The sequence below is a fragment of the Bacillus rossius genome, chromosome 14 (assembly GCF_032445375.1).
Source record: "Bacillus rossius redtenbacheri isolate Brsri chromosome 14, Brsri_v3, whole genome shotgun sequence".
NCBI lineage: Eukaryota > Metazoa > Arthropoda > Insecta > Phasmatodea > Bacillidae > Bacillus > Bacillus rossius.
Genome location: NC_086341.1, coordinates 7,832,056 through 7,859,768, shown reverse-complemented (window position 1 = coordinate 7,859,768; position 27,713 = coordinate 7,832,056). Strand labels below are relative to the sequence as shown.

The following is a 27,713-nucleotide window of genomic DNA, read 5'->3' as shown; positions in this document are numbered from 1 at the left end:
CCGTTACGCTCATTGTACGCTTGCGCCGCATCTATCTCTCTTCCACTCGACTGTTTGTAAAGTGAAGTGAAAAGTTAATGTGGTTTTCATTTCTTATTTCAACAACAATTTCGGCAATAAAGGTTAATTATTCTTGCATTTTAAAAATCTGATTACTAGTATAATTTTAAGTGTTTATTCTTTTATTATTGAAATAAAAATGATTCCATTTTATTCATAAAAGTATGCAATCATTTCATCAAATGTTTTGTTACGAAGTTGTCACGTTAAACTATCGTCCGTAAACCGACTTTACAGACAACCAATTTTTTTTCTTCCTCGTCCTCGGGAGTATCAGGCTGATGTGTCTCGACATCCAGACGCCAGCGGCGACTTGTTCGAGTGGCTCGAGCATAAACCCCGCGCTCCCGGCGGCAAAACGACGGCGTCAATTACCGAGGACCAGACCTGGGTACTGTGACGTCACGTGCCACGTGATCACAAACCCCCTCTCCCTCCCTCTCCACTCCTCCAGCGGCGGTGCAAAAACCACCCCCACGCGCACTCATCCGTACCCAACCAATCAATTCGTTTAAAGCCATTGTGCGTGCTCTGTGTGTCTTTTTTTATTTTTTTTTTTCAAATTCATCCCACGTCGGCAGTCCTTGGAATACTGGTTGCTGGCTACCGGATAAAACCCACCGACGCTATTTATTTATTTACTTTTTTTTTTATTTATTCATTCCAAACAAACCTCCCACATCACCGAACGGACAACTGCCGGTCACCCCCTTGTTAGCCTGCCATTCAAAAAACCCGCGCGCGTGTGGGTTGAGGGGGGTTCGACTTCTCCGAAATCAAATCCCACCCCCCGCCCCATTTCAAGACTCAACTTCCTATAACCCTCCACAACCCTCCTCACGCAACTACCCATTAAAACCAAACCAGTTCGGGGGGGGGGGGGAGGGGAAGAAATTAAATTCCCGGCGATTGCGTTTTTCTTTTATTCCCCCCCCCCCCCCTTAACCTCCGTGCGACCGGAGAAATCAGCCAGAACAAACCTCGCCATTTACTTGCTATCCCCTCCCTTCCCTCTGTCCCGTAACGAACAAGCCCTGCTGTCTGCCTTACAACCCCCTTCCCCCCTGCTCCCAAAACCCCCGTGTACCCAGCATTCCGCGCGGTCGCTGTCACGTGACCGGAATTCCTCGACGAGGCGACCAATCCCGCCCCAACACTCCTCCCACGTGTTTTCATTACTCACCCCGAAAACTATAAGGGGAGGGATAGGGAACGAAAGGCGGTAAAATGGTTTCAACATATGGGCAATAATAACTGTTACCCATAGTTTTACAAAAAAAAATTGGTTGTCTGTAAAGTCGGTTTACGGACGATAGTTTAACGTGACGTCATAACAAAACATTGATGAAATGATTGCATACTTTTATGAATAAAATTGAATCATTTTTTTTTATTTTAATAATAAAAGACTAAATTCTTCTAATTATACTAGTAATCAGATTTTTAAAATGCAAGAATAATTATTAACCTTTATTGCCGAAATTGTTGTTGTAATAAGCAATGAAAACCACATTTAACTTTTCACTTCACTTTATAAACAGTCGAGTGGAAGAGAGATAGATTCGGCGCAAGCGTACAATGAGCGTAACGGGACACAGCGTAAAGGAACAATGTGCGCAACGGGACACTTTTTCGTGCGTGCAGCCGGCGTTCATCGATTTATTAGACGTTGTCACGTCAAAAAAAAATTTCGTTGTCAAAAAACAGCACATAGATTTTGTAATACGAATACCGGCAGTTATAACTGTCTGGTGGCTAATTTTTATCCTGTCAAGTTTACGATTTAGTTCTTTTCTTTATTTTGTAATAACTGCATCGGTACCTAGTAATCTAAACTATGTTTGAAAATATATTAATGAGTGATCCTTAACGAAGGAAAATTATCAATATTAAAATACACAAAACGGTTTAGGCATAAAAAAATGGTTGAAGCCAATGTGGTGTTTTTGGCAGATCTCGAATAAATACTACATATTGCAGCCGTTAACATGGTAAGACATCCGGAACATTTTTACATAGTTTTCGTTAAATGGTCCAAAGATCCCAGAAACGTTGTAAATTACTTAAAGGTTTATATAGGCTACATCATATTTTTGAGAACACGATAACTGCCATAATTTATCACAAATCATTTTCAAATTGATACATACAATATGAACATAGAAAATCTCGTTCGAGTTTGTTAATGGGCAATATCCGACCAAGGGTGTAGAAATGAGGAAGGTTTTTCTTGGAAAACAGAAAATCGATATAAATCCCATAATATGATGAATATCACGTCCGTTAGAACGAATTATTACTCGTACGAGTAATACCAAAACTTTTGTCGACAAACATTTTCTAATACGACCAACTATAAATGAAAGGGTTGGAAATAAGGTTTGAAAGGCATTTCTTATTTTTAGTAGACATTATTTGAAATCTGTTAAAATTTATTGTATGAATCGTAAACTTCATGTAAACCTTTGGCTGAAACAATTTTGGATGAAATGAATTATTACCGAAAAAAACAGGGGTTGAAATTAAAAAAAAAAATCAAAACTTTATTCCGTAGGTAAATCGCATATAATATGAAATTCGATCTAAGCTATTCTATGCTAGATACATTGAGTTAAAAATATTCGTAATATTTTCACTGCAAGGAAAATGAGCAAATATTTAATAGATCATTTTGTAATATGGGAGAACATATTTTGTTCTATACATTGAGTTCTTAAAATGTTCTAGAAATTTATGGAAGTGTCCAAAATATTTCCAGAGTAAATAGTTCCTTCAAAATCTACATACGCCTGTAGGCTGTACCGAAATGGATTTTTTTGTTCACTGTATCTTCCTTAAAAGTTAACTTTAAACAACAAAAAAAATTCCTATCCAAAATTAATATTTCAAAATTTGGTCAATCCGTCAAGTCCGCAAGAAATTCCAAGGCAAGCACCGTTAATGTATTGACGATAATTAAACAATGGTTTTCACCTGTTATTTCATCACGATAGCTTTCTAGGATTTGATTTTGAGCCATAAATTTCCTTACCAGACAGGTATTCACGACACGTTATTTTCTACCGCCGTTAGATAATAGTTGGCAAATATACGGAAATAATTTGAGATAAAGCATAAAAATTCAAGATTTCTATCATTTTAAATTGACGGATAAAGCCCTCTTCGGTATTTATGAAAGAGATTGTATATCTCTGTCTGTATCTCGATCAGAGCACAGATGAGAAGGCCATAGAGGCCTGACACTTGGTACGCTCTTGCTCCAAGAGTAGGGGATCCGTTTACACCTCGAAGAGTTCCAAACAAAATTCTTTTTTTTTTTTGTATACTATGTAATTTAATTTTCTTGACAATTTTCGACTCCATCTTCCCGATAATCACCATGGCAACAGCCACTGCATTGTCGACACTTTCTTCAACTCCTGGCAACGGTTGATGGAAATGGTGCTTTCATTCACGTTTGGATCTTAATCCAGCCTTTCTGCCAATTATCTTTGACATAATATTGACACTGAGTTGGTTAAGTAAATGCGAATTTGAATACTTTTTAAAAAAAAAGAACTGTTGATTTCAAGTTGGAGATTTTGTTTTATATGTATTTTTTTCCCCCGTGCATCCTAGTTCTGACGATTTATTATTATTATTATTTTGTTTCTAGAGTTAATTTTCAAAATACGATTTAGTTTTATTGTAATTTTCGTTCAAGGCGTGGCAGTGGCGTACTCATGAGGAGGGGCACGTATAATTGAACAGTGTTCTGGTTGTAGAACGTCGAAGCGTACCACAGGTAGGCTACATCAACCAGTAGGCTATGTAACAGTAAATACAAGAAAACGACGTAAAATCTAACAAGCACGTCGTACGAGACTATGCCTTTACGACTTTACGTGAGTCTTTCTTTCTGCGTCGACACACAGAAAAAAAAAAAGTGGTGCGTCGAGTCCCTCCGCGCGGAAGAAGTGAAACTTCGTAATGTGGAAATGAAAATAGGAAGGGGTGGAAATTGATTTTTAGTGAAATCATATTGTATCAAATCAAACTAAAATAAACAAGAAAATGAAATAATGAATATAATAAATTAAAATAGAACAACAAGTACGTATTTCAGCTAATTTCACGACGCTCACACTGTTTACTTCGCTACATAGCAAGAATACCACGCGCCATGTGCTTGGAATATTGGACGCTACTCGTTGCTAACGATCGCGCTGGCCTGTAACAGGTATACTACGCGCATGCGTTCGAGTGCCACGCATTCACTCTCGCTCTGTCTCTTTCTATTCCCCCTCCCCAGGAGCGTTAAAAGTTTAACGCAACCTTGTTGGAAGTCGCATTAGAAGTTTCCCTTTAAAAAATTCGTGTACTTTTACAAGAGATTCCTTTGGAAACCAGTTGCCAATAAATAGTTTGTAACACTACATGAAATATATTGTAACTATGTACAACTAATGGCTATGATTACTTCTACATAGGCATATTAAAAAAAAATTCGATATAATACTGAGTTTTTCTTACGAATATTGCCCCATAATTTTATATTTTAATTGGTGTTGCATTCAAGCATGTTTTTTCATGGAAAAGACAATTGATATTTTGTTTTATTATGCGAATTATGTGCGCAGTTAAGAAAGGATTTGGTTTTCAAATAACTTAAACTATTGGAGGTACCTGGACATCACAACGCATGAACACCCGGGTGAGAATCCGAACCCATTATTTTATGCGAACACTAATTTATAATATTTACGTTACATTTTAAAAAAAATACAGTACGGCTGAAACTGTATTCACGCAAAAGAAAAAAAACTCTAAAGTAGCAACTTTTATTTTTCTCTCTCTCTCTCTTTCCTCCTCTGACGAATTTCCCGCCACCGTTCGTTGTCTTGAGAAGTTGCGCGCTTTCTCTCCCCTCTCCCCCCCGCGGAATAAGTTTCCCCCTGGAGCTCGGCGGCGCCATTTCCGCTCCTACATCTGCTGCATCCCAACCAGAGATGGCTCCTCGTCGCTGCCTTTGTCCGCCCCACCCCCCACCACCCACCACCACCCACCAAACCCCACCTCACCCCACCAAACCACCCCACTTGCGAGGCCCAGGGTCTGAGGCCGAGACATGGCAACGGGAAGGAAAAGGGACGAGGAAAAAAAAGGGAGGGGGAAGTATAATAAAAAAAAGAGAGAAGTGCCAAAAAAGGAAAACCCGGGGTGGGAAGAAAGAACGAAGAGTCAGAAACTTCGCACCCTTTCACCCAAGGGAATCAATCAAGGGAAAATGAAACACTTCGGGAGTGGAGTAGTAAAATGTCTGACGAGTTGGGGTCTCGGAAGGAGGTGAGGTGGAATGGTGGAGGGCCTGAAGAAGGGTTGGGTTCCGAAGGGAGGTAAAGTGGCTCGGGAGGTTCTCGACAACGGGAAGTTGGGGAGATCTCGCAGGCAGGTCCGACCAGAGCATCGCAGGGCGAAGCCGAACTCACAGACAGTATGTAGGTCCCCAGCGAGAGCACGCCAAGTTTATGCCCGGACAATAAACCGATGACGCTGAGCACACGTTTTTTCAAGTGCGAACGATAGAGGAATCACAGAGCCAACACCGAAGCAACAATAGGCAAGACTCTCAATCCTGCGAGCCTAGTGAACCTTATGATTAGAGACCGGAAAAATTCGCGATTTCAATTACCTGTAGGATATACTCCATGATCCTCTATGCACGCGGGAAAATTACATCTGCTCATTGGGAAACTGACTCGTGACACCTGTTAACTGGGACGCTAGTGATTAGATACTTCTTTTGTTGAAAGTTTTTCATTGGCCGAGTATTATTCAGATAAACTGTGGCCCAATCACTGATGCAGTAAAAAGGTAAAGGTTTTTGGATTCTAGACTATCACGAAATGAATACGCGAATTTTCCGGTTCCTACTTATGATACAAAGAGAAGAAAACTGGAATGAAATCGCTGCCTAAGTGCGGTGCATTCTCAAGGAAAATATATCTGAGATACAAGTGAAACGGGAACGGACGTGGTTTGACGCGACACGGACTGGGTTGAAGTGATGCTACCGCGGTTCCGACCCAGTACTACAATAATTACGGGGAAAGTGTAGAGGATGGTTTTTTAGTGGGTGGAAATCCCACACTACCGACCAACATGTATCAAGGCGGTGTCTATGAAAGATTTTTACCTCATCTATTAAAAAAAACTAAGTTTTGGCGGACTTGGGGTGTTCCTCGTCTTTCACTCTCTCAGGCACCGGCTTGTAGTGGTCTGATTTTAGAGGGGGAAGCCTACGATGTACATTCTGTATTGTACAGACCCGAACAAGCCCGAATATCTACCTTCGGCCAACGTCGGCATTAAAATGATTTGACTGTATTTTTAATGTAGCTATACTAACCTAACATAACCAACATTCCACAATTTTGTAAAGTAATAAACAAAACAACTGACGAAGTTGGCCGACGTTAGATATTAGGTAGGGCTTGTTCGGATCTGTGCAATACAGAATGTACATCATAGGCTCTTCTTTTGGAGGTCGGCTGTTGCTTGTGTTGGGGTCGGTTCTGCACTGCATCTTCAAATTAAATAATTAGCAAACAGTGCCTTAAATAAGAATAATATCGGATTGTTTTTATTTAATTTAGCAGTGAAACAAATTTTTTTAAATATTTCACTGATGAGAAACAGTTTATTTAACGCACACGTTTATTATTATTCAGCGTTTGCTTGCCTGTAACGTCGCTGATTTATTACCGTGGCTCGTAATCGTCGCGTATTATACCGAAACACACGCCGCATGTTGGTTCCTAATCACTGAATTCGGATACGCTATTGCTTGTTACACCATGGGTCACAGATAAACCTAAATATAAAAAAGGGGGTTAGTCTGTAAAGTCGGTTTACGGACGATAATTTTACGTGATAACGTCATAAGAAAACATTGATGAAAAAAATTGGATACTTTTTAATTTTCAAATATTATTTACAGTTTTTGCAAATTTAATTTAAATAATTTGTTTAAATATAATATAATTACGAACAATTAGTTAAAAAGCCCGCCTTAACCTGTTTGATATTACAGAAGATTTTCTCGCACGGTGGTTGGCCGGTTCTTGCATGCTCGGCTCAGTAGAAACGTGACGCTTTTTCGTGAGTGCAGCCTGCGTTTATCGATTAATAAGACGTTATCACGTCAAAAACTGGAAAAATAAAGCCGAAACCGCAAACGAACATAAATCAATCCAAAATCAGTCCATGTCAAAAGTTAAATGTACAGCCAGCACAGAGAATTCAGTTGAAGGAATGCGTCACCAAAAATAAAAGGCCATTCCCCGACAGAACATAGTGTGCTGACAATGAGACAGGTGCAACAAGACATTAAAATAAAACTGAAACCGGAGAACAAAGCGACAAACAGACGAGGTTAGTGATGGTATTAAAGATATAATCTGGACAACAGAACGACAACACAGAAGGGAAATGGGCTGAAAATGCCAATGTGAACACGCGGTGAGTTAATCACAGGTTTTAATAACTGGCCGATCACAGAGGTGCGCGCGAAAGATCTTTCTCTTGTTTCTGCAGTGAAGCCCTCCCCTTTTACACCCTAGATCAACAATCATTATCAACTTTTCGCATACAACATGGAGTTCTCCCCACAGCTTCGAAATGCTCGGAAACAAAAATGTATGCCATGTAATACAAAAAAAAAAGAAGATAAACAAATAATTGACATTACAGACTTGATTCGAAAATGATTTTTTTTGTCTGGGATATGAGATTCCATGGGTTCTTTTGTCGTGGGTTTTCCGAAAACATTTACCAACTTTAAATGATAGTTGTCAACATCATGCACTCAATTAGGCAAACTTTACAGGTGGAACTTAGGTTTATAAATTTTTTAACTTATCATATTTAATTTGTCTTGCCTCACTTCGACACTTATTACTTGCATTACAGCTAGCCTGTTTTTCTTTTCGGCCAATAATACGTTACGTGACGTTATGACTGCATGGAAAATTTACTAGGAATCCATGGAAACTCTCCTTCATTTATACAGGAAAATGTCAAATGCATAGGAAATGTAACATATTTGTATTGTGAACTTCCCCTTCAATTGTACAAGTAAACTGACTCCGTTTCACGTTTAGGAAAGTTACGGAACATTTCTTACAACGTGCGTGTCCTAAAACGCTGTCATTTGGAACATACGAAAGCCGGGCTTTGTGCAGGATGCCATTTTGGTGAATTTGTGGACAGGCATGAATTTCAGATGCCTAGTACACGTGTTCAGTTCGGCTAGAAATGACGATAACACAAATTCTGGGAAACTGAAGCAGGTACGACGTATGGTAGTTAATCATTCAGGGATTCGCCAAGTGTGTTTTCTAAAATACGCGGAACGCAGGAATCAAGATGGCCGGTTAGAGACTCGCCGCCTCCCGGGCGAATGGCGAATGAGTAAATCAAAATGGCGGAATAAGCCGTGTAAGTCCGCATTTGTTCGCCACGGCCGTTCTGGCACTAAACACGGGAAAGGAATTTTTCCACAAGCGGGAATAAAACACGACTATTCTGAACTACCAGCCAGAAGCTATGACTAGAGACCGGAAAAATTCGCGGGTTCATTTCGCGTTTTGTTTAAATTCAAATAATTATACCTTAGTGCTGCTTCTGCTATTGGTTTACTGTTAATCTGGAGAACTGTGGGCCAATTAGTGACCCTCACTCATAGAAGTGTCGAATCACAGACCACCTAGTCGAGACGACTCACAAGTCAGCAGCCAATGAACAGTTGGCATTTGCCCGAGTGTCTAGAGGATATTGGAGTCTATCCTGAAGGTCATTGAACCCGCGAATTTTTCCGGTCTCTAGCTATGACGAATGAGCCAAAACGTCTGATTACAATGTTACATATAGACTCGCCATCTTGTTTGGCTATATTGTGCTTCACGGACAAAAGTTTCACGTTAAAAAAAAAAACAGAAAATTAAAAAAAAACACAGAAAATTTAAAAAATATATATTTATATAAAGAGTATAATTTCAATTTATAAATCAATGTAAAATTTGCTATTTTTTATAAACAAAAGTTAGATACTTATAACTGCTAACACATTGTATACTCACCGCAAACAATAACTATAGGACTGTCCTGATCATGTACTCGTTGTAAACCATTTTTTTATTTTCACAGCGTTTATACAAAAAAAAACTAATATGGATAGTTACAAAATATTTTGTGGCAGCTACAATTTTTCAGTCTCATTAATACGCATAATTTTCTTAAGTTGAAACTCAGACATGTTTTTATGACAGTTCAGGGAGAAAAAAAATAGTGCGTCGAGTCCCTCCGCGCGGAAGAAGTGAAACTTCGTAATGTGGAAATGAAAATAGGAAGGGGTAGAAATTGATTTTTAGTGAAATCATATTGTTTCTTTTAGACAAACTTTATTAACATTGCTTACAATTCACTATTGATAGCATCTTTTAATTATCATTTTCGAGTGGAGAAATATCCAAATCTATAACATTTACAATGGGATTATGATAACTAAAGTAAGATACGAAATGTTTGAGTTCTATTTTTTCAATATTTCTTGCAAAAACTGCATCAATTGTAGTTCCCCCTTTGGTTTTCACGACGCTCACACTGTTTACTTCGCTGTATAGCAAGAATACCACGCGCATGTGCTTTGGGATCTACCGGCTCACTCTCTTTATGTCTCTCCTACTTTCTACCTTTGTGTAACTTTCTTTCTCTCTCCCTCTTGCGTTGGAATATTGGACGCTACTCGTTGCTAACGCTCGCGCATGCGTTCGAGTGCCACGCTTCACTCTCGCTCTGTCTCTTTCTATTCCCCCTCCCCAGGAGCGTTGAACGTTTAACGCAACAGTGCTTTCATACCCCCTCCATAGTAGCGTTAAACGTTTAACGCAACCTTGTTGGAAGTCGCATTAGAAGTTTCACTTCAAAAATATTCTATACATTTTTTTTAATTATTACTTTTCTCAATAGCAGTCCCAGCGGTGCACATTTCCCAACTGGCTGCTTGCAAAGCATCGCACTGTGTTTGTTTTACGAACGCTGAAAACTGCATTATATTTGTTTTTACAATCACGTAGACAGAACCGCGATGGCAGAACGATACATGGACCATTGGTACTTTCATTGAGGAAGTGTCGAATTTGGAACAAGTTACGTTTGAAGAACTATATACAGCTGTAAAAAAAACTTACTTTTACCCAGGGTTGAAAAAAAACCGTCTTTTTTTTTAAAAAAAAAAATCAAACAACCTGGTCTTTTGGTTTAAACCAAGTTTCTTTGGTTTAAAACACATTTTTCTATTAAATTAGATATTTTGGTTCTCAACACGTTCAAATGAAAGCCATACAACGTTCCACTTTCTGACACTCACATTGAACCAGAAAAAAGTTATATCAAAGAAAACTGAAGTCCGGACAATCTGCACATCTGACTGAGACTCAATCACAGAACGGGGTTTTCCCCACAGCAGCAGCATTCTTCATAGAATGGGTGTTCCCAAAAGAGCAGCTACGTCGACTACCGAATCATTCGATTTGCAGAGCGAAAAGTTTATACTATATAATAAAACTGCTCCGATAAAAACAGAAATAGACTTGAAAAAAACCCTACTAAAACCCCGGCTTTGAACCTTATTTCGACAAGGAATTTTAATAATGTAATTCCCATCTTGTTAAAAAAACAATGAACTACATATAAAGTTAGTACTATAAAGTTTCCCTTTGGCTTTGTGAACTTTGGTTCGCGCCATCCGCCACAGATGGCAGCACCGTGGTTTACATATTTTCGTTCCAAGCGACTTACTTATTCAAAATTACTCCTACCGAGATCTATAGATGTTGCAACATAAAAAAATAATTTCGCGCGTGTGTGACGCACCCGCACTATTTTCATCCGCGTGTTTTATTCGTCCGCGAAGCAAAGAGCTCTCCCGTGACGTACGGTGAATTTCGCGCGCGCACCTGCGTTTACGAACGACGGCGGGGAAGAAGAAGAAGTAAGAAGAAGTAAGAAGAAGAAAGAAAAAAAATTCCCGATACTTGCCCTCCCGGCTCGAACCCAAGAATACGACGTTTACCGATTCATGAGGGATTGGAAAACGATTTGCATGATTCGGCGGTGTTATCCCCCACCCTACATACCTCCTTCCACCAATCCCTGGCGACCTTTCTTCCAGCCAGCAATCCCAACCCCCGCGTCACGACGCCAGACTCTTGTTACGTCCGTCAGAGCCTGAAGAGGGGCTGAAGAGGGGGTGAAGAGGGCTTCGGCTATGGTCTCCTCCTCCGCGGAAGAGAAAATAACTGCTATTTGCCGGGGGCTCGACACACAGATTCTCTCAGAAGAAACAAAAAAACGGAACCCTTTTACGATTTCCTCGAGACAGCGCCGGTACAACCAAAACACCGAGACTTATGCTGTAAGAAAAGTCCAGCGACGAAACACGAATATTTTCGATATTCATTCCAAGAAAACTAAAATAATTTATTCCCTTAGACAACCCTGTTATTTCCCTCCCTCTCTCCCCCCCCCCCCCCACGGGCACTTTTCACCCCGTGACTGACGGATGGACAGAAGTTTCCGAAGTTAACTGATTTCTTTACGGAAAGTTCCAAGAAATCGTCAATTATAAATTTGAATCTTTGTTCACGTAGGAGAAAAACAAATCAAACATATGAACTATTTTAAATATTAATTTTTTAAAAAAGAGCAAACACTTTTTAGGTCAGATAAATTATTTAACTGATTCAAAAATGATTGCACATTTAAATGACAGTTAAAATTAAATTAAAATACATACATATGAGCTACCAAAGAAAATAATATTCTTCTTACTTATTAGATAAATCACATCATACGTTAAATTATCCAGCCAAATATTGATATATATATATATATATATATATATATATATATATACATATATTTACATAAATATCCCCTGAATAGCTTTACAGTATTTGATGGGCCCATCAATAAGCATAATAAAACAAAATAAAACAAAATAAAGTTTATTTATTGATAATTCGATTATCTTTTCCACGATTTAAATATTTAAAAATAGTTGAATGAAATATCAATAAAATATTAAATGATGTGCCAATTTTTGTAAGGAAATCCTTAGAAAAACGTATTTTCTAAATGCAAAAATAGCCATAGCCATTTGTTGTACAATGTTATAATTTATTAAAAAGTACAGAAATTATTGTTTTGTGTGTGATAATAGAACATATATGATAGGAAATTAGTGTATATCATAATTACAATAACTTTTATCTATACAAGTTATATCAGTTAAACTTAAAGTAATTTTCAAATTATATATATATATAGTTTCCAAAGTTTTTGCATGAGATTTATTTTATTTATTTTTTTGTAAAAATTTTTTGACTTGTGCTTACTATTATAAAGAAATGTATCAACTGTGTTATAAGTAACATACATATAGCTTAACATGCGTGAATCACGTTTCGTTACTTGTTAGTAATTGGTTTGATTTATTTAGTGTCTATTAGATTTTGTAAGTTGTTTATATTGTATTTTTATTTAGGTGAGCTTAGTTATGTATGATTTTTTTGTTGTTATTTTACATTTAATTGTATAGCACGTATGTGGTTAAGTGGTAGTTAAGGCGCCTCGTCACATAAAAAAAGGGGGTTGTCTGTAAAGTCGGTTTACGGACGATAATCTTACGTAGTAACGTCATAAGAAAACATTGATGTAAAATTGCAAACTCTTTAATTTTCAAATATTATTTACAGTTTTTGCAAAATTAATTTAAATAATTTGTTTAAATATAATCACGAAAAATTAGTTAAAAAGGCCCTCCTTAACCTGTTTGATATTATATAAGATTTTCTCGCACGGTGGTTGGCCGGTTCTTGCACGCTCGGCTCAGGCGGAACGTGACAAATTTTCGTGCGTGCAGCCGGCCGTTCGTCGATTTATAAGACGTTATCACGTCAAAAAAAAAAACAGCCATGCTTAGCCGGGCCATGTCCGTGGAACGTTTCAAGCGTGAATTAAATTACTTATTTGCAGAGACAGGAAAAATTCGCGGATTCATTTCACGACAGGTTAGAATCAAAATACGTTTGCTTTGCTGCCGCTTCAGTCACTGGGCCGTGGTTTATCAGATGGACTCTGGGCCAATGAAAAAAAAAAACTTCAACAGATGAAGTATCGAATCACGAACATCCCAGTTGACAAGTGTCACGAGTCAGTAGCCAATGAGCAGGTGTCATTTTCCCGCGTGCATAGAGGATCCTGGAGTCTATCCTTTGGGTCATTGAAATCGCGAATTTTTCCCGGTCTCTACTTGTAGACAGTGGCATGCATTTTTCGCGGCGTGCAGCCGGCGTTCATCGTTTATAAGACGTTATCACGTCAAAAAGTCTCGATAAACAAACAATTCGCCTACATTCTACATTTCAAAATGGCCTCCCGAATTTGTAAATACGTACTCGCGTCAATGGCGGGCGTGTGGCTTTGAGGTCCGACCGCGGCGCCGACAAACAAAGAGCGACGGGGAAGGAAGGGGAGGGGGAGAGGAAAGGGGCTCAGCTCCGGACATCCCGCAATATCTGGCGTCGCGACGCCCCTAGCGCGACGTCCTCCCGTGTTTGCACGGGACGCTTCATTAGAACCTTCTCGGCGTCGCGGCCGCATCTCGCTTCGGCAAACACCCACGTCGTATGACGCGTTCCTCTCTCTCCGCATAGCAGGCGGTCCTGGAGCGACCCCGTATAGGCCAGGGGGTAACAGCACACACACCTCGATCACACCTTTGAATATATATACTGTATAGAATTCGCCAGCCCAGGTTAAAATTTCTAATACGTAGAGACCTGAAAAATTCGCTGATTCATTTTGCGATAGACTGGAATCAAAATTACGTGAGCCTTTTTACTGCATCAATGATTGGGCCACAGTTTTTCTAAAATGACACTCGGCCAATGATAAACCTTCAAGAAAAAAAAAATTATCGAATCACTAGCGTCCCAGTTAACAGGTGACACGAGTCAGTAGCCAATGAGCAGATGTAATTTTCCCGCGTGCATAGAGGATCATGGAGTATATCCTACAGGTAATTGAAATCGCGAATTTTTCCGATCTCTACTAATACGGTTAGAGGTAGTTGGTTAATTCACCGCCGCAATCGCCACCATCTCTAGGGCATCGACTCGTGGTGGTCCCTAGCGGACAAGTGTCGAACTCTTTAAAACACCCCTTCCCCACCCTCCCTCAAACACGCGTTGTCCTCCACCCACCCTCTACCCCACCTCTCATCACTACAGTTTTGTGACGCACAAAATCCCGTTGAACGACCTTGAGCTGCAGTGAATGTTGGGTTGGGGCTGCGGGGGAATGACAGCGGGCGACAGTGCTGCGCTCTAACGTGTAAATAACAACCTAAGACGATACAGGGCGTTACGGCAGCGCCCTGCAGCGGTGAAGTTCCCAAGCTGCTCATCATACGCTCCTGAAAAACGTAGAGTAAATCCTATCCACTCGCGACTTCTATACAGTATATACGAGGGTTATTTTTTTTTCAACCTCCGATCGGCTGTAATAAAAAAACGGGAATGAATTGGGAAATTATTTTAATGTCAAAAGAAACGTACATCTTTACTCTATTTTTACACATAATCACCGTGCAGATTGAGGCATTTGTCGTACCGATGCAGCAGCTTTCCAATACCCTCTGCATAAAATGATGCCTCCTGCCTATTCAGCCACGTTTTACCAGTGCCCTGCAGTGTGATTACATTTGCATTTCTCCATGGCATGCCCATTAATCGATACCCTAATCGCTCGTAGACGAATCGACACGTCTCGTAGTGTTTACCCCCTTCCACCAACCATGTGGAGCGGCGAACTCACACCACAGTTGTGTTTGATCACCCTCCTTACAGTCCGGATTTGGCACCGAGTGACTATCACCTTTTCCCCACGTTGAAAAAGTGGCTTGGAGGACGACGCTTCAACACCAATGATGAACTGCAGAGCACTGTTAAAACGTGGCTGAATAGGCAGGAGGCATCATTTTATGCAGAGGGTATTGGAAAGCTGGTGCATCGGTACGACAAATGCCTCAATCTGCACGGTGATTATGTGGAAAAATAGAGTAAAGATGTACGTTTCTTTTGACATTAAAAATAATTTCCCAATTCATTCCCATTTTTTTATTACAGCCGATCGAAGGCTGAAAAAAAAACCTCGTATATTCAAAGATCACACGACGGCGACTGAGGCCAACCGCAGAGCCTCAGGGGAACAGCTATCTATTCCTCGACGCGGCGGCACCTGAAGAGACAGTCCACCCGGGGGTGAATGTTTCCAGGATATCAATATCTAGAGACCGGAGAAAAATTCGCGATTTCAATGACCTGTAGGATAGACTCCATGATCCTCTATGCACGCGGGAAAATTACTTTTGCTCATTGGCTACTGACTCGTGACACATGTTAACTGGGACGCTCGTGATTCGATACTTCTTTTTTGTTGAAACTTTTTCATTGGCCGGGTGTCATCCAGATAAACTGTGGCCCAATCACTGATGCAGTAAAAAGGCAAACGTATTTTGGATTCTAGCCTATCACGAAATGAATCCGCGAATTTTTCAGGTCTCTATCAATATCTATATTCGACCACGTGCGCTCGCTCTACACGGGAAGTGACATTGCCAAAACGCAAATGATGCCAACTAGCGTTGGGCTACATTTTTGACGTGATAACTTCTTTACAAAGCGATGAACATCCGGCTGCACGCACGAAAAAAGCATGTCTCATTGTCACGTTCCGCCTGAGCCGAGCGTGCAAGAACCGGCCAACCACCGTGCGAGAAAATCTTCTATAATATCAAACAGGTTAAGGCGGGCTTTTCAAAAGCAGCAATTTTAAAAATTTGATATGACGTTATCACGTAAAAAAATCGTTCGTTAAACGACTTTACAGACAACCTTTTTTTTTTTTTTAATTACGGTAACCCGTGGCGACGCAGACTAACAGTAATGTACGGAGAATGTCCGTAAATATTTTAACTGACTACCTTTTCAATATTATCTTTGAATGATTTGTGTAATGGGAGTGCATGACTTGATGTAGGCTTTTGGACATTCGCCATTCCTAAGCACAGGTATGTCTGTAGAAGAAAACTACAAAAAACACAAATGACAAAAACACAAATAAAGCAAAAAATTGCTGTTGTCAGAATATAAACACCGCACAATACTCCAAAACAGGAATATGGTCAACAAACAAAGAAAAAACAAAGAAAAATGGACTAACAGAACGAAAAAAAAACCACAAATTATTACAGCACAAAAATATCGAACCCAAAAATTTCAGCACAACAGTTGAAACGAGACAAAAACACAGCTAAACGAAAAGACGAAAACAAACACAATAGCTTTCCAAAAAACAGAAGAGAACGAAAAAAAACCCACAAATGATGACAGCACAAAAATATTGAACCCAAAAAAATTCAGCACAACAGTCAAAAGTAGACAAAGCACGACAAAACGAAAAGACGAAACAAACACAACCAGCCCTTACTCAGTCGCACCTGTATTTTCGTACCATGTGCGTCTCTGCCTGAGGACGGGAGCAGATTCAGTTCCCGAAACGTCGCTTGTTTCTGCTTAAGAAAACTGTTGTGTATTCTGACAACAGCAATTTTTTGCTTTTTTTGTGTTTTTGTCATTTGTGTTTTTTGTAGTTTTCTTCTACAGACATACCTGTGCTTAGCAATGGTGTATGTCCAAAAGCCTACATCCAGTACCTTTTCAATATGTCATAACTCATATCATCATTAAATTAACGTGCTGTCATGAAACTTTTTTTTTTGCGAGAGGAAAACAGAAGAAATTCCCGGGGTCAAAAAACTTTACACGGGCAGCATCACTCGCAGTGCTGCCAACATTTTTAGGTACATCGTGGGTTTATCTGTTTGACATAGCTGATTTAGGCTTGTTTTCTGTGGGTTTATGTTTTAATTTTATTTCATTATTTGCATTCTTTTAATTCTTTTCTACGACAAACAGTGCAAAACTGCAATGGCGTATGTCCACGAATCATTTAAAGAACGCGAAGATGCCATCCAGGGCTGCTGCTGCTGCCATTTTTGTTTTAGACGAATAACTTCATAGCTAAAAAGATGATACATCAACTGGTGTTCCACTTCTTGTGCTACCCTATGAGCTTCACGTTTTTAGTTAAAATATGACGTCATCGACGCGTCTTTGCGACTACCGCCTGTACGAAAGTTTTTCTCTTCAACGAAGTGAATAAGACTTCAACATTCCCCTTGCTAACCCGGCGAGAAGATTATTTCTTTCTTTTTATTTCTGGAGAGATCTCCGCGCTGGGAAGTGCTGGACCATCGAAGTCACGACAATCTCCTCCCTCTAGCGACGGCTGCCAAGAATCACGAGCGCCCATGTATCTCCCTCGAGACTACCGTCCGCCAGAAACACCGCATGTGGGGAGGAAGGGATGATGAAAAAAAAAATTGGGGGGAGAGAGAGAGAGGTGAAGAGAATAGCGTTCTGCCAACACCCTAACACCACCACCATTTCCCCCCTCCCCCCACACACACCACAACCATAATTCCGACAAGCCATACCCTTCAATTGAAAGATGAAATCGCGACGAAAAAGACCTCCCGTACATGCTGCCGGACACAATCCCAGACAAAAGCTTTGGCGTCCCACCAGGAAACTCAGCACTCGGGGTCTTTTTTATCAACCCCCCCCCCCCATATTTCGGCCTCACCCTTCTCACCCCCACACGGAAATTCCTAGTCGGGGGAGAAGAGGAGAGGGGTGGTTCGGTGACAAACGACCCGAGCCAAGTATCGGAACGCTCTCCATAAACGTCTCCCAGTCGGCATGTCGCGGTGGTCCGTCCATCACGCTCCCCTGGCAGGGCCGGACCGACCACTTGCTCCCGGTTTAAGTGGAATATTAAAGGTCCCGGATGGCCGCTGGAACTGCGCCCTGACTCGCGAAGGGTGTTGACCCCCCCCCCCCCTAAACTGTTCCCTTCTCCCTTTTCCCATTATCCCCCACACCAGCACTTGGAAACGGATCTTCCGCGCGCGGCAAAGGCTCTCGAATGCTGGCGGACTCATAAGTTAGGTCCCCGGGAAGTATGGCTCCAAAGAGGGTTGGTTCGTTATCTTCAGATTTGCAGCTCCTTCGCAACTCTTGCGGGCGAACCTACTCACTATTAGAGACCTGCAAAATTCGCGAAATTCATTCCGTGATACGCTACAATTCAAATAATTATACCTTAGCGCTGCTTCTGCAATTGGTTCACTGTTAATCTGGAGTAATGAGGGCCAATCAGAGACCCTCGCTCAAAGAAGTGTCGAATCACAGACACTCGGTCGAGACGACTCACAAGTCAGCAGCCAATGAACAGGTGGCATTTGCCCGAGTGTGTAGAGTGTAGTAGAGTCTATCCTGGAGGTCATTGAATCCGCGAATTTTTGCAGATCTCTACTCACTATATATATATATATATATATATAACGTTAAAGAAAAATCCACGTAAAATTACAGATGTTAGTAAATTTGTACATTTACATGAAAACAACTCTTATCACTACAAAAATGGTGTTCGCAGTATAATACTGGGTGCGGATTCTTACCCAGGAATTTATGTTTTTTTTTTGTCGTCCCAGTACCTACAATAGTTTAAGTTATTTGCAAACCGTTTCCTGAACAGCTTTCCAGTATTAAATGTGCACATAATGAGCGCGATATAAAAAACGAAGTCCTTTTATTGAATATTCAATTATCTTCTCCGAGGTTAAAAAAATTATTCTTCAATTAAAATATTAAATTATGAGCCTATTCTAATAAGAAACACACAGAATAACGTATTTCAAAAATGCGGGAAAAAACCATACCCATATGTGTTGTACAAAGTTACAATATATTTACTGTAGTATTACAAACTATTTGTTTGCAAGTGGTTTAGAAAGGATTTTCGTTGTAAAAGTACAGCAAAATTTTTCTGTCTTTTATGACATCAAATCAGCAGCAAATATTAACAACAAAAAAACACACACTATAAAACTTGCGCATATTGACTTGTAAGTTTTGGTCTCACCTCAAGCACATATAGCACAAGTTAACTTGAAAGACATTTACTCCATAAGTCTCCCAGTAGTCTTCTAAAAAATAATGGATTGCCTTAACGTATCTGGACTTAAATTCATAAAAGCAACAAGATTTTCAATTTATGATACGCTTGCAAAACTCAGTAAGCAAATATTGTCACAAGTATTCCTTTGCCCTATTATATAACAGTCTTTCTTGTTGATTAGAATTAGTGTAATTTAATGATAATTATAATATTTTTTTATGTTGAAGGCAAGTATAAAATATTTTATGCTCGTCTGAATTTTTTTCAGGACCTCAAGTAGGTATACCTAAACTATAAATAAGTTGTGGCAGCACCAATTAAAACCTATTTTAAATGTCAAGTCTCATTTTTAATGAAAACCTGTCTAGAAAAAAAAAAACCACCACGGACAGTAAAGAAAACGCCAAAAAAATTTGTTTTAACTTTCCCTCATGAAAATAAAAACCAATTGGTGAAGGGAAAAAAATATATCTAAATTTACATCGTGAACAACATAAAAGGAAGTTACCGGGCCACAAAATTACCAAGTTTTTCACGATGGAACGACTACAATTATTACTGTATTCAGCGAGAAGGCACAGTTATTATTATTTTTTAAATGCTTCGTCGGGTTTTGTTTAGCAAATAAAAGGTAGATACCACCAGCGGCGTGCGAAAATAACTTGCCTTTCCTTTTGTGCTGGTCGTTGAACAAGGATGGGTAAACCTTTGGCTGGACGATGCTGAAGAAGGGAGAGGGAGAGAGGGAGAGAGGGAGAGAGGAGAGAGAGGGGGGGAGAGAGAGGGAGAGAGAAGGCCTACTGGAGTGCAATGGGCGTGGCTGGCCGCGAGTATATCACCGCAGCGAGCGCGGACATGACTTAACAGCCGGCTGCAGAGTTGGGGGGATACCTCCGAGCGAGTGTTAAGAAGGTTCCTGGGAGGTTCTTCTTCGGCGAAGGTTTCCGACCCTGCAGGGAGGGAGTAGGGGAAGGGGAAGGGGGCCACACCGCGCCGGCCAACAAAAGACCATCGCGTGCGCGCGGTCCGGAGAAGAACAAGTCCCGGTGGAATCTCGCGCCAAAAACCTCGACCGCTTGCGGAGATTAAAAACACCGAGTCCTTCGCAGTCCTCAGCCGGGTGGGGGAGGCGCGCTCTTTCGCGCAAGTCGCGAAACAATTCCACAGCGGGTCGGAAGAGGAGGGAAAAAAAAGGGGGGGGGGGGGGAAGTGCTGGGGTGGAAGTCCGCGGAGATTAAAGTCAGGGTTGTTCCGGAAAACTTCCGGGGGAGGTCGGTGGGTTTTTCGGTCAGCCCAGGGGTAGAACTTGGTGAGGAGGGGAAGGTGGCGACTTCTGGCCACGCGCACAATAGCTCTGGCCAGCGTTTGTAATTGGCCCAACTTTCGCGAGCACAGGCCAACTGCCCTCCCCCCCCCCCCCCTCTCCCAACCATACTTTCCCACCGCCTTCACAGACCCGCTCCCCCACAAAACAAGCACGAATAAAACAAAAAAAGTAGGCTACCTCCTCGCGTAATTTACTGCGAGTTAAATCGAGTTCGTAATAATACGTTCCTCACGCCCCTCCACACACCCCCCCCCCCCCCCATCATACGAGGTTATCTTAAAGTACCGGAACTGAATTTAACACCGGGATAATTCACGTTGGTTTTGAAAAAAAAATGAATTATTTGTTTGTTTGGTCGGTCCACTTTTGCTTGGCTTAAAAAGAATTTTTTTTTATATTTAACGCTACTTTGCATTCTTTGAAAAAAATAATTCTCTTGTGGAGGAAAAATAAATCTTTCTGTGTAAATTACTGCTTGGCTAGAGAGCAGAAAATTTTAATTAAAGGTGTACAAATATTTGAACGTTCAAACCACAACGCATCACGGAGAGAAAGTATATTACGGAATAAAACGACAGTGAACTTTCAAGACGTGATCGGACTACAATATAAGCATTAAAGGGAGGATTGGAACCGAAATAAACCATTTTTTGGTTTCAACAGATGTTATAACATTAAAAATTATTTATTTTAACATTTGTTTACGTTTTAGTAAATTATATATTTCAGTGGATAGAAACCTTTGATTGCACAAAACTTGCCTTCACACTCATCGGTAAAATCTCTCCCACCACATTCTTGATGGTGGTCAAGTAACAAGTCATCGTCCAATATCAACAAATAAGGGTTCTTTTGGCTCCCAACAGATCAAAGTCCCGTCAACTTAGAGTGGAACTACCTATTGTGCTGTGGCGTGATTGAAATAAAATGTCTTACAGGAAACTATATTTCAAGAAATAAACAAATTTGTTGCTACATCAACATTTTTTTCAAACTTAGTTAATCAAACCCAGAAATCATCAGAAAATTTGTCCTGACCGGAGGAAACAAGTATTTTGTCGTACATAATCCACAGCCCCTATATTTATATATATATATATATATATATACACACACACATACATACATACATACATGCATATATATATGTATATAAAGTGGGGACGCACCACAACGCCGAACGTACAATAACGCCGAAAACCATAACGCCGAATGCCAAATTGACTACAACGCCGACAGCTAGAAAACTGTTGTGTACCACAACGCCGAATTACATTATCCTCGAAAAATGTCATTGCAGGACTGCCACAAAGGTTAGGTTAGGTAAGGTTATCACACAAATTCATTCAGTTGTTTTCATTTTGCTCCTGTGCCCCCCCCCCTCCCCACAGCAACCTTTTTCGGCGTTATGGTATTCGGCGTTATTGTACGTTCGGCGTTGTGGTATTTCGGCGTTGTGGTAACGACCCATATATGGTCCACGAAACTCTGTGCAGTGCGCACGTGTCTCAGTTTCAGAGTTTCAGGACGAAACAACGCAGCACAAACACAAAGCCACGCGGATTTCGCTGATAGTCTCGCGAGGTCCGCTTCTGTCCGACGAAGGGATCGCTCCTAAACGGCCAATCACGACGCGGGAATCACGCAAGGCGCGCCAATATAAACGGCGGCGCGGTCGCATAGGCGGGAGAGCACAATGGTTAAGCCACACACATACACACACGCACACAGCATTTAAAAGGGGGGGGGGGTGGATATGGGAAGCCTTCTTTTCACAGACGAGAGAGCCAAAACATGAAGTTCCCCGAAGTTCATGCTTTTTTACCGTATCTTTAATGTAGCTATCCTAACCAAATCAACTGTCCACAATGTTTTAAAGTATTTATAATGTAGCTAACCTAACCTAATTGACCATTAGTATCCTTTTATCATTACCGCCATATTTATTTACAATGAACAAAAAAAAAAACCGAAGATGCACGATCGGGAGTTTGGCTCTCTCGTCTATGAAAAGAAGGTTTCCCGGGTGGATATATCCACCCTCCTCCCATAAAATCTTAACATTTAAACCATCACAGGAACTAAATTCGAAAAAACAAACAGCGGACCAAGTTCTGCTATCAGTCATAGGTTGATTTATATGGAGTATTCGACATTTATCTATGTACAAGTAATTTTTTTTTTCAAAATACAAACTTTTAATAAATGAAAATAATTAATCAAATTACAGTGTGTGACAGTCACGTTTCCTTTATACTAAAATAAATATTTATTTTTGTGAGCAATTCTCAACCTACGTTAATTGTATCTGTTGTTTGCAATACAAATTTTGTAAAAAAAAAAAAAAAATTCAATTCCAGCCATTACGTGTATTTAATTTTCAGGTATGAAAATTTCTCGAATATCATTATTTTGCATCTTGTAATCCAAATTGTTCTCCGGGTAACACCTCCGGCCTTATTTGTAAGATTTGTGTTCCTAATTAGTGAAATTAACTGCACATGGTAGATAACTTGATATAAAGTTCTAGCTCCCTCCCACCAACTTAAATCCCGTGTACGCCATGACCATCATAGATGAGATTCAGCTTCACGTGCAAAAAAAAAAAAAAGACAACACTTTCCAAAAAACAACTGGCACTTTACCAACGCAACAAAGACTAGACACAAAACACAATATGCACGACACAGGTAATTGGTAAGGGCATTCATAATTCGCGAAAAGGTTCCGCGACTAGCTGAAAGTTAAAACAATGTAGCATCATCTGTGTTTCGCGGTTGGGTGAGTTTATTTCAGTTCCACGTCGATTGTTATAACACCAATCACAGCAATTCAGTGCGAAAGCAAACACGTCCTGAATGGCCCAGTCAAATAAGGCAACGACTTCTCTCGCAGACGGCCGCCAATCAAAAGGAAGAAACCGCTGATGCGGATATACCGTGTTACAGTCTAATAGGCGTTCAGATTTATTCGCGAAAAATGCCTGCCCCTAGTAATTGGTTAGCAATACAGGATTTTCGCATTTGAACAAAAATTTCAATTCCCCGATCTAGTAAAGAAATTTCCACTTTTCTCTGAAATTAAAAGCTCTTCAGTCTGACAATTTTGGAACCGCAGCCGTAAAACAAGTTGTGATACGATGCCAAGAAAAATCCAGATGAACGAGCAGTGGCTTGATCGGTGCCGGATTAACAGACCGTGCCAAACTGCAGACGCACGGATTAAAGACCACACCGAGACTGAATTATAAATTCCCCGACAATTTCAAATTTTTTTTTCTCCCCCAAAAACTTTTTCTGTTTATTCCCTGATGCCGTGGACACAAAAACCTGTACAAACGGCGCGAAGAGGTATAGTTTCAAAATCTCCCGTTTCGCGTCTCACGAGACGGGAAGCCTGCAGTACCATTCCAGAGACTCCTTTTTTTTTTTACTACGTAAGGAAAGTGCCGTAAGAACGAAAGTCTTAAAACTTTTTTTTTCTCTCCCTACCGTCTTTCTCGTCCCGCCGTCCAAAGGCTGGGTGGGTGTATGTGTGTATATAGGCTTCCCTCCTTCGTCATAACGTTTTACGTCTGGTCTCTTCTAGCAGGAGGCTGATGGTCCGTGGGTCGCGGAGAGAGGGGAAGGGGAGGGGGTTGGGGGGGATGAAGCAGGTCGTTAATGAAGGCGATGGAGCCGGCGTTAGAGGGGCGAGTTACGGCGGGACTTTGTCTTTACAGGGCACTTCCGAGAAATTGACGCCGGCCTTCTCCGAGAACTGGAGTAAGGAGAATGTTGGGGGGTTTAAGCCCTTCCCCCCCTACACCCCCCACAAATACCACCCCTAATAACAGCGCCGCATCGTTCCAGACCTCGTGGGTAACCAACCCGCCACACCTCAAAAGAGTCCCAGCGGACGACAATTTCATTTAGGAGGGTATCGTCATGATTACTTAAATACCTAATTTCTAGAGACCTTTAAAAATTCGCGGGTTCATTTCGTGTTTTGCTAAAATTCAAATAATTATACCTTAGTGCTGCTTCTGCAATTGGTTCACTGTTAATCTGGAGGACTGAGGGGCCAATTAGAGACCCATCACTCATAGAAGTGTCGAATCACAGACCACCCAGTCGAGACGTCTCACAAGTCAGCAGCCAATGAACAGTTGGCATTTGTCCGAGTGTCTAGAGGACATTAGAGTCTATCCTGAAGGTCATTGAACCCGCGAATTTTTCCGGTATCAACTAATTTCATGTGTTGATAATTTTTCATCCCACAAAAATTTGCACGAAAACTATTAAGGCTCTGTATTTGAGACCACAAATTTGTAAATAATACTTCAAAGGCCAATCTCCGACTCACTTAATTTAATAATATTTTTTTTTGCAACCGTGACCTTTCTTTGTCCGATTACCCCTCCCTACCCCACGACGGAAAAGTCTTCCCGAAGCCTACAACTGGAGGACGAGGGTGCAAGCATGGTCCATCAACACAACGTCGCGAGTTCCCCACGCAGACGAAACGATTTTGTCTTTTTTTCATTTTTTCGGCTTCAAGACTCGGTCTCACACTCTGTATGGCTAGGGGCATGCATATTTCGCGAAAATATTCAGGAGACTAGCTGAAAGTTAAAAAAACACTGTAGCATCGTCTGTGTCTCGTGAATGGGTGAGTTTCTTTCAGGTCAATGTCGATGGTTACAACACCAATCACAGTGAGTCAGTGCAGAAGCAAACGCGTCCTGAGTGGCTCGGGTCAAACAAGGCAACGACTTCCCTCGCAGACGTCCGCCAATCACAAGGAAGAAACCGCTGGTGTGAATATAACATGTTGCAGTCTAATAGGCGTTCAGATTTATTCGCGAAAAATGCCTAGCCCTGCGTATTGAAATTTTTTTCATCTTCTCGTCATTGATATTTTTCTTTAATAATTAAAATATAAAGCTAAAATACAAGAAGTAGAAAGTTAGGTGACGCTTGTATTGCGTTTTTGCGTCTTGCGTAATATATATATATATTCATACATATATATGTATATATAAAGCAAAAGATAATAACTAAAGATATCTAAAAGTGGCAAAAATTCATGCAAGTGCCTATAATTAGGGTCAGTTGCAACGCCTTTTAGAGCTCGAAAATAACGTTTAGCAGGGCCCTCTTCTCTTTGAATCCCACAATTAAAAAGAAAATGAAGACAGTAAACTTACGGAAGATGTAACTGTAAACGTGAATCGCACATATCACATAACTTCCAAGGTTTCCAATGAATCATATTTGCACTAGATTGCAATCTCCCGTCCCCATTTTTTTTATCAGGTGCTCGGGTTTCCGGGGTTCCCCCTACCCCCTACACCCCTCCTCCTTCTAGACTGCCTGTCATTTACCATACATCTGGGGGGGGGGAATTTAGTGGCTATTATAGCATTTTTATCACACGCATCGCGTCACTTATTAAAGAAACGCAAAGTGAAAGTAAACGATGCTTTTTAAGTAAAATAATTTATAATTTCACTCGTTTTCGTGTAAGAAGAAATCTTGTTTTCGGAAAGAAGTTGTAAGGTTGGTGATGCCTTGATAATTGCGTGTTACGTCCTTGTGCTCTTGCGTTTCTCGCTCAGTAATAAACCCAGCCCCGAGCCGGGTTTATGAAAAACGCAAGAAACTCGAGACGCAAGGAGTTCACTAACGACATTTTAATACACTCGTTCATAAACTACGAAACACGCAAAAACGCAACAAAAGCATCGCCCAACTTTCAATTTCTTGCGTTACGGCTCACGTTTCTGTCTTACATATTTGATGTGGAGTGTTTCGAAAACGTTTAGACATGCAATCATCATTTGCTCATAATGATGCAATGTATTATATATATTACTTTTTTTTTGTTAAAAGTTTGCATAGCCAAAGAAAAAGAAATTTTAAATTGAATTTATTTGCAATCATATGTTTTCATGATAAACATGAATTAATAATAAAAAAACTTGGAATAGTAACTCGTTTTCCACTATTTCACAATTTAAAATTGAAGGGTCGGTGAAGTTTTGCGACTTGCGGTATTTATAAACGACTGTGGTTTTCTTGTATTGTTTCGTCATCGCATCGTTGCGTTATTGCGTTGTTTATAAACCCTGCCTTAAGTCCTTGTTGCTCAGATCCGAGCACAAGGATCCCAGGTAGTTACGCAGTTAGTGGGGAATTGGGGAGGGGGGGGATGAAAGCCGCAACGCTCCTGAGGTGTTTTTTTTTTCAAGGGAAAAGGATAGTGTGGTTCCTCACTGCAATTTTCTTTTTTTCGCATCCACGCTGCCCAAGATAAAACCTCTGTAGTCCCTGCCACATTCGCGTTGTCGCGCCTGTCGATGGTGTTGTCCGATAGTTTTGTCCGACCGTGCTGTCTGGTATGTGTTCACTTTGTCCGATGCATCTTTTTCATAGAAAGCAAAATGTTATAATATAGGGGCAGGTATTTTTCGCGAAAATATCTGAACGCCTATTAGACTGCAACAAGGTATACCCGCACCTGTGGTTTCTTCCTTGTGATTGGCGGCCGTCTGCGAGAGAAGTCATTGCCTAGAGACCTGCAAAATTCGCGGTTTCGATGGCATTCAGGATAGACTGCACATCCCCTGTACACTCGGGCAAATAACGCAAGTTCATTGGCTGCCGACTTGTAAGTCGTCTCAGCTGGTTCGTCTGTGATTCGATCCTTCTTTGGTTGAGGGTTTATAACTGGTTGAGATTCGTCCAGATGAACAGTAAGCCAATAGCAAAATTATCTAAGAGGTATAGGTATGTGTTTGAATTCTAGCCTATCACCGAATGAATCCGCGAATTTTGCAGGTCTCTATCGTTGCCTTGTTTGACCGAGCCACTCTGTATGCGTTTTCTTCCGCACTGAATTACTGCGATTGATGTTGTAACAATCGACGTGTACCTGAAAGAAAATCACCCAATAACGGAACATAGACCATGCTACAGTGTTTTAACTTTCAGCTAGTCTTGAAATCTTTTCGCGAAATCTGCATGCATAAACAACAGACGGAAGAATCGTCCTAATACAAACTAAGAGTTTTTTTTTTTTTCGTAATCTCAAATAACTGGACCTTCGTGGAAACTACGCTGTTATATTATCTCCCAAAATTGTTTTGCTATGC

At 40.6% G+C, this 27,713-nt stretch overlaps 1 protein-coding gene across 1 annotated transcript in view; it reads left to right on the top strand.

Annotated features, from left to right (window-relative positions):
- Nucleotides 1-27,713, top strand: part of LOC134539097 (solute carrier organic anion transporter family member 74D-like) — a 233,658-nt gene that overhangs the window by 140,683 nt on the left and 65,262 nt on the right. The gene's annotated exons all lie outside the window — the stretch shown is intronic.